The sequence below is a fragment of the Canis aureus genome, chromosome 25, assembly GCF_053574225.1.
Source record: "Canis aureus isolate CA01 chromosome 25, VMU_Caureus_v.1.0, whole genome shotgun sequence".
NCBI classification, from domain to species: domain Eukaryota; kingdom Metazoa; phylum Chordata; class Mammalia; order Carnivora; family Canidae; genus Canis; species Canis aureus.
Window position 1 is genome coordinate 36254840 of NC_135635.1, and position 11709 is coordinate 36266548.

The window sequence follows — 11709 nt, forward strand, 5'->3', positions numbered from 1 at the left end:
CTCACCTCTTACATTATATTTAACTGCATCAGGGACATCTGGCTGGCTCTCAGCAGTTGAGCATCAGCCTTCAGAAGCTCAGGGCGTGATCCCAGGTTTGGGGATCCAGTCCCACATAGGGCTCCCTCGAGGAGCCTACTTTTCCCTCTGCCTATGTCTCTGCTTCTCTCTGTGTGTCTCTCATATATAAGTGAATCACAAAAAAAATCTAAATGTGTATTATATATATAATATATATATATATATATTTAACTGCATCGTATATCTTTTTTCCCTAAATTTTTATTTAAACTCTAGTTAAGTTACATATAGTGTAATATTGGCATCATGTGTAGAATTTAATGGTTAAACAGATACATATAATACTCAGAGCTCAACACAACAAGTGCCTTCCTTAATACCCATCATCATTTTAGTCCATCCTCCACCTTCATACTCACCATCAACCCTCAATTTGGTCTCTGTAATTAAGGGTCTCTTATGGTTTGCTTCCCTCTCTTTTTTCCCCTTCCCCTATGTTCATCTGGTTTGTTTCTTAAATTCCACATATGAGTGAAAAGATATAGTATTTGTCTTTCTCTGATGGACTTTTTTCACTTAACATAACACACTCTAGCTCCACCCAAGTAGTTGCAAATGGCAAGACTTCATTCTTACTGATGGGTGAGCAATATTTCATTGTGTATGCATACCACACCTTCATCTGCTTATCATTCTTGGACATTTTGGGCGTTTTTGATAATTTGATTATTATTAACTATATCATGCATTTTAACCAACTTTAAGCATACAATTATGGAATGCTAAATATATACACATTGTTGCCCAACAGATCTCTACAACTTTCACCTTGTAAAACTCAAACGTCATCCTCATTGTGGAATAATTCCCTTTCTCCACTATCCTTCAGACTTTAGGAATCACCATTCTATTTTCTGTTTCTATCAGTTAGACTACAAAAGAGGTTTCATATTTGTGAGATCATATACTTCTTTTCCCCCATGTATGTGTGGACCTCCTGATTTTAATGGGTATAATGTCCTCTGGTTTCATCTGCATTGTAGCATGTGATAGGAGTTCCTTCCTTTTTAAGGATGAATAGTAGTATTACATTGTCACGTATACACTATGCTTTCTTGATCTGTTCATCCATTAGTGGACAATTGAGTTGCTTCTACCACTTGGCTGTTGGAAATAATTCTGCACTAAACACACAAATAATGATATCTTTTTGAGCTCTTGCTTTCAATTCTTTTAGATATTTTCCTACTTGTGAGATTTGGTTCAAAAGGTATTTTATTTTTAATTTCTGGAAGAAGCTCCAGACTGTTTTTCATAATGGCTGACAAATTTACATTCCCAACACTATGTACAAGGGTCCTCTTTTACCACCTCCTTAGTGACACTTTTTTTGGTAGTATTCATCCTAATAGAAGTGATATCTCATTGAGGTTTTAATTTGCATTGTTCTGATAATTACTGATATACAGCATCTTTTCATATGCTTTTTGACTATTTATATGTTTTCTTTGGAAAAACGGTGAGTCAATGGCTTTCCCCATTTTGTAATTGGGTTGATTGTTTTTTGGTGTTTTTATCGACTTAGATGATTCTTCATGTATTCTGGATATGAATTCCTTTTTTGAGATGTAATTTTGCAATAGTTTTTTCCCACCCTTTCTGTCTTTTCATTCTGTTGATCATGCCCTTTCATGCACAAAAATGTTTAGTTTGGAGTAGCCCGTTTGCCTACAATGGACTTTTCCTTTGTGGTCTGTGCTTTTGCTGGCTTACCCAAGAAATCGTTGCTACACACAATGTTGGCTACACTTCCCCCATGTTCCGTTTATGGAATTTTATAGTTTTACATGATATGTTTAAGTCTTTGGTCCATTTTGAGTTAGTTTGAATATATGGTGTAAATATTAGTGTCCAGTCATTTTTTGCATGTGGATAGTCTGTTTCCCAATCCTGTTTGTGAAAGATACAGTCCCTTTCCTATTGAATGGTCTTGGCGTCCTCATCAAAAATGATTAGAGTGAATATACTTTATGTTCAGATACACTTTTCAGTTATTTTTTCCATTGGCGATTTAGGGCCTAGGCCATCCTATTCCTTCATCTTGCTCTTGTCATTGCCCTCCAATGTGAACTAGTGTCTTGTGCAGATATGGATTCCGTGGTAAGTATGTGGTCTAAGGCTGCTGGAGGTGGAAGATCTATAACTCATTCCATGATTTTCATACTGACTTGAGTCACCTCATAATCTATCCTGTTCCCTCAGGAGTATTACTTTGTTTGTAATTTGCATGTGTTCTAGAGTCATTTCATTGTTTTCTGTATTTCTATGTGTTATTTTTACTTTCTTGAGCCTCTAACGTTGAAAAATGTGTTTAGAATACATTTAAGAATGTGTTCATTCACTGTAAGTTTCGATGGTGTTTCTGGTTGTGGTTTATGTTTTTAACTCCTGCTTCTCTTCTCCTTCACAGACTGTATTTAGACCTACGCTGGTTTTCCTATTTGGAGGATTTCTGAGCTCTGCTAATTTTGCTCTCCCTTTTCTCTCGTTCTATGAGTGAATAATTTTTTTTACTACTTCCTCAGATTCATCAGTTTTTTCTATTGCATCTCAAATTTTCCATAGAGTTTATTAATAAATTTCATTTAGGTATGCATTTATAAATACAAAATTTTTCTGTGGTTTATTCATATATTTTATTTCTCGATATACTCTCCTTGCTATGTTGAGGCCATCATATGTTCATTTAGTTATCTGAACTAAGTTTTCTTTGTAATATACCTATATTGTTAAATATGAGTTTAAAACATTTTTTCTAATAAATGTAACATAATAACCCAGTAGAGGTTTATGCTGACCTATGTTTTCCCCTAATTTAGAATACATCTTCTAGGTTCATTGCATGGTTTTAAAAATTTTTTAGATATTTTTGAAACTTTAGCAATTATTATTTTTATTTCATTTTTTAGATTTACAAGTTACATAAACTTTACAGCATAATTTTTTTTCCTGAAGTGGGCTTGCTGATATATATTTTTAAATATTTTATTTATTATTTGAGAGACAGAGAAAACAGGAAGCAAATTGGCAGAGGTAGAAGGAGAAGCAGACTCCCTGCCAAGCACAGAGCACAACATAGAGCTTCATCTCAGGACCCTTTGATCATGACCTGAGCCTAAGGCAAAAGTTGAACCAACAGAGCCACCCAGGTGTCAGGCCAACTGATATTTTTTTTCAGTGTTTCCAAATTCTTTTTTTTAAATTTTTTATCTCATTCCTAGGCATTGTCCTTGTGATTTTGTAGCTTCAACATCGTCCATAGTTTTTTTTTTTCAACTCTGTTCAAACAATGCAAGTCAGTTGGATTTCTACTTCTGCAATGCCATGTGATGTGATATGGTGTATGTGTGTGTGTGTGTGTGTGTGTGTGTGTGTGAATGTGGGAGAGGAGTGATGATCACAGCTTTAAAATCAGGTCTTAAGGATGCTTTTGCTTTTACTGTATAACTGGCTTCATCTTGATCTCCTCTCCCTGTGCCCATATTTTTTCCATCGACCAAAAGTGTATAGAGATCTCATGTCAACTCCTCCATTATACTCTTACATATCTTCCCATTATATTTATGGGGGTTGCAGTGCTTAACCCAAGACCAAAGCCTCTGACTAGTAAATATACGAGTTTTCCTCATTCATTAACAAGCAAAATCAGCACTTTGAGCTGAAAAACCAATGGGCTATTTCTCTCCTTTCCCCAGTGCTAATCAATTCTCTCCAATGGCACCAGCACTATTGCTTTTTGCAGTTACTCCAAATTATACAACTACATGCATCTGGATCACTGAGCTAGGATGAGCAGGTAAGGAGACATGAGAGCAGTGCTAAGTAACAAGATTACAGATGTGCTTCTTCTTACTTGAGTCTCTAGGAGTTTTTCAAAGATAGATATTTCACAAATTATTACTGACTTTTGATCAATTATCAGAACCCTGAAATTGTTACTTTTCTTAGTCTTCTTCACTTAGTCCTACTAAGATATTTTTATAATGTGTCCAGTGTATAACATTATATTATAATCTGAAAGATTTTATAAAGAACTAACTTTATATTTTGGTATAAAATTCAAATGAGTATAAGAGCTTTTATTTAACTTCTAAAAAAGCTGTTTTCTCATAGTCTTTGTTCAGTCACCTCATTCGTTCTTCATGGATTATAGACTACCAAAGAATCAGTATTAATTCACCTGTGTGCACAAAGGTCTCCACTTTCTTTTCTAAAGCGTAAGTGTCATGACAACTTTTGTATTTTATGCCTGAGAAGGATTAATCTTACAAATAAGTACAAATGTGAACAATTATATAAATTCAATTGTGAAGTGTTTCCATTGGAAAATTATATGGGAAATATTATGATTTAGGCATATATTAGTCTAATTAAATTGTTTATTGTTCAAAATATTGTGTTATATATTTTTAAAATAATGAGATATAATCTCTCTCTTTCAGATTGCCAATTTCTTCAGAGAGTGACAAGAATTGTCCATATTTCAACTTTGACTCAAATGAAGGTTGTTTTGAATCTTGCTTAGATCTAAAAACATATGTTTGTAAATATCAGATAATTTAGCTACCTATTTTAGTATAACACTGTCTCCCCATGTATAAAATCTGAGAACTTAGCTACCTATTTTAGTGTAATGCTATCTTCCCCATCTATAAAGAGTATAATTCTCATTTCTTCAATAGCCATACAAATATTTCTCCAATACAATTTTTTAAAACAATTTTAGATTCACAACAAAATTAAGAGGAAAGTACACAGCTATCCTATATTGTCGCTTTATACAGACATACCTGGCCTCTCTCACTATCAGCATCACTCACTAGAATGGTTCACTTGTTACCGATCACTGTGGATTCATCATAATCAGCCAAAGTCCAAAGTATGCTTGAGGTTTCATTATGATGTTGCAGAATTATTTTTTAATCTTTATTTATATTAATGTAAACTATATATACTCGGGTACATCTGTATTTCTTAGCTTTAACTATTTAAATTATATATATATATACACACACACACATAAATTACACATTATTGTGACAAGGACTGTTATTGTAAAGTTTTCAATAAGGTGATCAATCCACTTATATTTCCAAATTAATTGATTTGTCATAACCCTCACAGGGGCTGCAGATAAAGGATGAACACACAGAGTGGTAATGTTATCAGTCAGAATAAAAACTAGTCAGGAGACAGAAACCAGGGGATGCTTGATAAACAATTATTATCCATTTATAAGGGAAAGCCTGCTGAGAGGAAAGGCAGCTAAAATAAAGAACATCATAAAGAGTTTCTTAGGGTTGAGGGAGAAGACCCAAAGGAGAGATCACTGGGAAGCCAGGTCTACTCTCTGAAGATGGGATGTAGATGTCATTGAAGACAATGTGCCTACACACAGGTGCAAGGCAGATATGCTCACAAGATTGGCTTGGGACAGAGCAGCTGCACAGTCCACAGGCTGAACTTGGTGAAGATAAATCTCAGGCTGTGATTGGCAAGAGGGATGAATCTCTGCAAGAGTGTTAGAAGGCACAGAGCAGAAGGCAGGAAGATTTCACAGGACTCCTGTATGCATGCAGCTGGCTACCAAGCCATACTGGCAAAAAGCCCTGAAAACACCAGGAAACCAGAAAGAAGAGCCCTTTCTGTTGCACTCTCAATTGCCTTTAGCAACATAACTCAATCTCATGTGAGTTGACAAAGGAGAGAAGTTTATAGCACCTAGCTCCATTATCAGAGAACAGTAAGGGCAGTAAGGGATTGATGTGAGGCTGGGAGTACTCAGTTGTTAACAGGCACTCAGGGTGATCATGCAGCAACCACAGGGAAGAGCTTTTCACATTTGCCCACTTCCTCAGATCATGGAACCAACAGATATCTTCTGAATCACTTTTAGTAAAGCACAATCTAAATTAGGTTCATTTTATGATGGAGATTAGGTTTTCCTCAATCAAAAATAACCCATGTCCTTTGATATTTCTTCTTGTGTGTTGATTTCCTTACCTGGATTTCAGATATTTTGGAAGACATCTGGTTTTATTAAAGTCTCTAGGAACTCACTTCTGTCACTCTTTACTCATGCTAGAAAATACTTTGATGTAAAAAATAAAATGTTAAATAGTGAAGAAAAGAATAAAAATATGAAGATTTTGGTATTGCCACAATTCATGAAACTAGTAATTTGATAATGATTCAGATATTTTCACCCTAGTACAGTTGTAAATGGGGGAGAGAAATTAAACATGATAATTATTTGCAAAACAAATTCATATTGCATATACAACTATTTCTTTGAATATAAACATTCTTCATATTCCATACTGATTGTATATACTTCAAAAGAGAAATTATATGAATGTTCAAAATCAAATTCATATAATAAGTAAATAGTAGCTATAACTAAGTTACCAAAGTTGTGCTACAAACAAGCCAAGATTGCACTGACATTGGAAAATAAGCATTTATTTCTAATTTATCGCTTTGTTCTTTGGTTTTAGTGATCGAGGCTTGGCATGCATGGGCTAGGCTCAAGAGTACACATTAAACTTGGACATTTTTTATTTATTTGATTCTTGGAAAAGCAGGCTAGCTGGTATATGACATTATATAGCAGAAATTAGTGGCTAGAGAAATGTGATTCTTATCGCCTGTACTCTGAACCCATATCAATCACAATTCCACTCACATTATATTGTAAAAATAAGTCACGTAGCTGAACTCAACACTGATTTTCGGCAAGACGCAGTCCCTTCAAAGTGGTCAGATGGTAGAAATATAGTTTTATTGAACAGTAACCTAATCTACCATAATGGCCTTAGGAATATGTTTCTCATTATATTTCATGAGATAGAGAAGGTGGTTTGTAAAAGAAAATATTGGGAAATAGATGGACAATTTAGTACTTTCTTCACTTCTCATCTAGTTTTTTATCTTCTCAGTGCCAAATAGCTTGTAGTTTTGTAGAGTGGTGAACATCATCATATAGATGCTTGCAGAAGGGTCATTGATCAATTTACAAATGGGAATAAGCAAGTAGGGGGTAAAGTTTAAGGATTTTGGCAGTGAAAACCATGCCTCTTCAAGGTAACTTCTAAATGCACACTTTAGGCCTGTGAGTCAGTTTACATAACTGTTCTAGCTCAATTTCCTGTCCTGGGAAATATGGTAGATACAGATTTTATTCACAGAGTTACTTGAAGATTATTTGGGCAGTACTTCTTGGCACACAAGTATTCTCTAGATCAGGCATTTTGACTTAGAGCTTGATGCTTCATTTCTATCTCTTGTGACATGATGACTAGAATTGTAGACACTCCATAAGGCTGATCTGAGGATCAGTAATAAAATATCTAAGTATCCTTGAAAATACAGCCTAACCATCACATGATATTCTTAGTATATGTGATAATATTTTCCTATTTTGTTTTTCCAAATATTCAACAAAAAAGGATTTCCAAGAAAACTCAGGCTCTGTAACTATCTTCTTCCCCTCATCCATCTGAATCTCGATTTTTATGATATATTACTTTCACTGGGCATTAGAACTTTAATATGACTTAACCAATCCCATCAAATATATTGAAGATTTTTTCATTTTAAACCAGGGTTTTAAAAATTCAGTACATGTCATGTATGGACACTATACAAGAGTAAGTTTTTTTAGACATGCATTTCTATATTTGCAATCAAGTTGCAATTTCTGTTCTTTCTTTATTGGTCAAGAACTCCGTCTCCTCACGAAATGTTTCACTCTGGACCTCTATACGCGTTGTATCTTCTGGAAATAAAGAACTTCTGACAGGAATTGACAGGAATTGTCAAATCCTGCTATTTCAATTGTCAAAATCTTCTGCTAACTTCTTTGCATTGTGCTTGACCATTGAAAGCAGTTTGCAAGTTTCTTCCAGTGTTTACCATGTATGTAAGATGTGATATACATGACAACTGTACACCATAATGGAAAGAAGAGGTGATCAATAAACCTGTTCTGTACAAGATTTCTTAAGCTGCACAATTAATTCCACTTGGACTTGCGAAAAGTTAAGAGTTTGTACTGTAATGTTCGAACAACTCCTAAAACTATAATGTAAACAGGGATAGCCTAGAAGCCAATAAACTAATGAAATGGAGTTCTAAAAAATACTCAAATAATCACAGAGAAGGCAGCGCAGAGTGCACAAGGACAAAATAAATTATAAATCCACAAGGATGTAATTTTGGAATTAACAATTATATAATAGGAATATTATCTATATAATGACATAACTAAGAATTCTATCCCAATTCTTACTTTGCCAATTCTTCACCATAATATATGTCAACTAGCTTAAGGTAGTATTCCTTTGGCAGATTAAATTTAGGCTGCCTTCCCTTGAAATGGATGTAGTATTTTCCAGACTATGAAAAAAAGTTTTAAAAAATCTGTTTCTCATTTTTAAATTTCCAGATATATATTAGTACATAAAAAATAAAGCTCCAGAGTTTCATCCACATAATCATTGCCATTATCTTCTTCATAGGAAACAAACAAAAATTCCCTACATGTACCGTTTATCACAAGCGTTTATTTCCTAGACTTTAGCGATCATTGTTGCTGAAGAACAACTTCTGCAGTTATTCTCAACCCAGGCCATATAGGATTTGGAAACTATGATCAAAATTGGAAATCAAGCCAAAAAAAAAGTAAGAAGAAGAAATGAAAAAGAAAACAAAAAACCCAAATGATGGAATTCATGAATATGGATTATAAAATTCTAATATTTAGAATGAATCAAAGTATAAGGGATGCAGATGGACCACCAAATAAGAAGTTAGTGTCTGAGGGTTGGATGATAGGATAAACCCAGAGAAATTTGAAAAGGTCAAAAAGAGGAATTCTAGAAATGAAAAAATTAAATGAATAGTTGATGGAATGATAAAGAACATATTTAAAAGAATTAGGAAGAAAGTACCTGAAAGAACAACTAGAGACAAGAGAAAAGGAGGTAGAGACTATAAAAGATACTCAAGTGTACTGAGCCACCCAAGCATCCCCTATTTCTTTGGTGTTCATATATCACTATAGAGAACTAATGTCACTGTGGGGAACTAGCTGTACAGAGCCTATCCGAGAACTGAATCTCATGGTGCTGGCCACACTGGGGGGATGGGAGGTCATGAGTCTGCACACTAACTCTTTACCACATTGTTCTCCAGATACAGCTCCTCTGCTCCCACCTCCTGCAGTCGATAGCCTACTCTTTTACCTTTTGAATTAAACGTGTCTTTCTCTGTTTCCAAAAGTTAATAATTCCTATAGCGAACCTGTTAGTTCTCTTAATAAAAACTGGAGAGGACAAAGCCTTGGGGTCCAAGTCCGAGTCTGATTGGAGTCCAAGTCTTTGTCCCCCTGTCCCCCAGATTAAATTCAGTGAGACTCCAGGTCTTTCTTCATATAATCGCCTTCGACTATGTTGGATCCGTGGCATGTCACTAACTTGTGTTTTAAAAGTCTACCAGAGGAGGAGGGGCAGGATGGCGGAAGAGTAGGGTCCCCAAATCACCTGTCTCCACCAAATTACCTAGATAACCTTCAAATTATCCTGAAAATCTATGAATTCGGCCTGAGAATTAAAGAGAGAACACCTGGAATGCAACAGTGAGAAGAGTTTGCGCTTCTATCAAGGTAGGAAGACGGGGAAAAAGAAAGAAACAAAAGGCCTCCAAGGGGGAGGGGCCCCGCGAGGAGCCGGGCTGAGGCCGGGGCGAGTGTCCCCAGGACAGGAGAGCCCCGTCCCGGAGGAGCAGGAGCTGCACCAACCTTCCCGGGGGAAAGGGGCTCCAGGGAGGTGGAGCAGGACCCAGGAGGGCGGGGATGCGCTCGGGCTCCCGGGGACACTAACAGACACCTGCGCCCGGGAGAGTGCGCCGAGCTCCCTAAGGGCTGCAGCGCGCACGGCGGGACCCGGAGCAGCTCGGGGGGGTCAGGGGCGGCTCCGCGGAGGGGGCTGCGGGGCGGGAGCAGCTCGGGGGGCTCGGGGGCGGCTCCGAGGAGGGTGATGCGGGGTGGGGGCAGCTCGGGGGGCTCGGGGGTGGCTCCGCGGAGGGGGCTGCGGGGCGGGAGCAGCTCGGGGGGCTCGGGGGCGGCTCCGCGGAGGGGGCTGCGGGGCGGGAGCAGCTCGGGGGGCCTCGGGGGCGGCTTCGCGGAGGGGGCTGCGGGGCGGGAGCAGCTCGGGGGGCTCGGGGGCGGCTCCGCGGAGGGAGGGGGCTGCGGGGCGGGAGCAGCTCGGGGGGCTCGGGGGCGGCTCGGGGGCGGCTCCGCGGAGGGGGCTGCAGGGCGGGAGTGCCAATCAAACAGCGCAGGCCCCGGAGCACAGGGCGCCGGGACACAGCCCAGGATCCGGCCTACCCCCAGGACAGGCAGAGGCCGGGAGGGCCCAGGACAGCAAGGACGCTCCTGCCCCAGCTGAGCAGATCAGCGGCTCCGCCCCGGAGCCTCCAGGCCCTGCAGACCGAGAGCTTCGTGGTTCCTGCCGGAGCTGAATCCAGGTTTCTAGAGCTGGCCCCGCCACTAGGGCTGTTGCTCCTGGGGCCTCACGGGGTAAACAACCCCCCACTGAGCCCTGCACCAGGCAGGGGCACAGCAGCTCCCCCCACTGCTAACACCTGAAAATCAGCACAGCAGGCCCCTCCCCCAGAAGACCACCTAGACGGACAACTTCCAGGGGAAGCCAAGGGACTTAAAGTACACAGAATCAGAAGATACTCCCCCGTGGTTCTTTTTGTTTTGTTTTGTTTTGCTTTTTGATTTGTTTCCTTCCCCCACCCCCTTTTTTCTCCTTTCTTTCTTTTTCTTTCTCTTTTTCTTCTTTTTTTTTTTGTTTTTTTTTCTTCCTTTTTTTTCCTCTTTCTCATTTCTTTCCTTCTTTCTCTCCTCTCCTTTTCTCCTTTTCCAAATACAACTTGCTTTTGGCCACTCTGCACTGAGCAAAATGACTAGAAGGAAAACCTCACCTCAAAAGAAAGAATCAGAAACAGTCCTCTCTCCCACAGAGTTACAAAATCTGGATTACAATTCAATGTCAGAAAGCCAATTCAGAAGCACTATTATACAGCTACTGGTGGCACTAGAAAAAAGCATAAAGGACTCAAGAGACTTCATGACTGCAGAATTTAGAGCTAATCAGGCAGAAATTAAAAATCAATTGAATGAGATGCAATCCAAACTAGAAGTCCTAACGACGAGGGTTAACGAGGTGGAAGAACGAGTGAGTGACATAGAAGACAAGTTGATAGCAAAGAGGGAAACTGAGGAAAAAAGAGACAAACAATTAAAAGACCATGAAGATAGAATAAGGGAAATAAACGACAGCCTGAGGAAGAAAAACCTACGTTTAATTGGTGTTCCCGAGGGTGCTGAAAGGGCCAGAGGGCCAGGATATGTATTTGAACAAATTCTAGCTGAAAACTTTCCTAAATGGGAAGGGAAACAGGTATTCAGATCCAGGAAATAGAGAGATCCCCCCCCCCCTAAAATCAATAAAAACCGTTCAACACCCCGACATTTAATAGTGAAGCTTGCAAATTCCAAAGATAGAGAGAAGATCCTTAAAGCAGCAAGAGACAAGAAATCCCTGACTTTTATGGGGA